The sequence below is a fragment of the Myotis lucifugus genome, unplaced genomic scaffold, assembly GCF_000147115.1.
Source record: "Myotis lucifugus unplaced genomic scaffold, Myoluc2.0 scaffold_33, whole genome shotgun sequence".
NCBI classification, from domain to species: domain Eukaryota; kingdom Metazoa; phylum Chordata; class Mammalia; order Chiroptera; family Vespertilionidae; genus Myotis; species Myotis lucifugus.
The window spans coordinates 141669-142785 of record NW_005871081.1 but is presented as its reverse complement, the minus strand read 5'-3'; the positions used below and the strand labels follow the sequence as shown (position 1 = coordinate 142785).

The following is a 1117-nucleotide window of genomic DNA, read 5'->3' as shown; positions in this document are numbered from 1 at the left end:
TCTGTATTTGTACACACTGAGTTTGAACCCAGATCAAGCACACTTACCAGCTGTGCGACGTGGGGCAACTTACTGTCCTTCTCGCTGTGCCTTATTCTGTACAGCAGGGTAAAAATTGTGCCCATCTGCTAGATCCTTGTGAAGATTAAATCAGTTCACACCAGGTGAGTTTAGGAGGCTCCCTGGAACTTAGCAGTACTCAGTAAACATTGGGCAGTATTTTATCATTGTTATACTTTTGGCAAATAGTAAAAGATTTTTATAGAAAGCACCATTTGTGTTATAGTGTAAGAAGAGAGTAAAGTTTTGATAGAGGTTGAGAGAGAGAGATTGAGAGAGAGAGGGGGAAGGAGATTTTTAAGTGACTGGCTCACACAGTTGTGGGGGCTGGTAAGTCTAAAATCTACAGGGCAGGCTGCATGCTGGAGACCCAGGGGAGCGCCCATGTTGAGCTCCAGTCTGAAGTGAATGTGGAGGCAGAATGCCCTCTTTCTCTGGGGAGGTCAGTCTTTCTCTCTTGGGACCTTCCACTGATTAGACGAGGCCCACCCACATTAGGAAGGATGATTTGCTTTACTCATAGTCTACTGATTTAGTTGTTAATCAGATCTACAAAATACCCTCAAAGGAACAGCCAGAGTAGTGTTTGGTTAAACGTCTGGGCACTGAGGCCTGGCCAAACTGACACATAGGAGCAACCATCACAGATGGCGGCAGACTCCACCCTGAAGCAGCGCGGGGAAATGGCACCAGCCAGCGGTGTCTCAGGGTCCAGGGAAGAAGCTGAGCGTGTGAACGGGAGTCAGTGAGAGCAGAGTGGGCAGGTTTTGCCTTTGCCTTTGCTTTGCTTTTGGTTTAAAGACGGGATAGACTCTCAACAGGGAGCGGTTCTCAAAGGGTGGATCAGCAGTGTCCCCATCACCTGGGGGTCCTGTTAGAAAATGCACATTTCTGAACCCCCAACACCGGATCACAAACTCTGTGTCTCTGGGGTTATCAGCTCTTTGGGGGGCAATTCCAATGAACCTTCGGGGGAACACACTTGAAACACTGGGTTGCTGGAAAAGTTGCGAACTAAGACAGGGGAGGTAGTGGACTTACTGTGTGAAACGTAATG

At 48.1% G+C, this 1117-nt stretch overlaps 1 protein-coding gene across 2 annotated transcripts in view; it reads left to right on the top strand.

The window, feature by feature from the left end:
- Positions 1–1117, top strand: part of MCF2L (MCF.2 cell line derived transforming sequence like) — a 164330-nt gene that overhangs the window by 51852 nt on the left and 111361 nt on the right. The gene's annotated exons all lie outside the window — the stretch shown is intronic.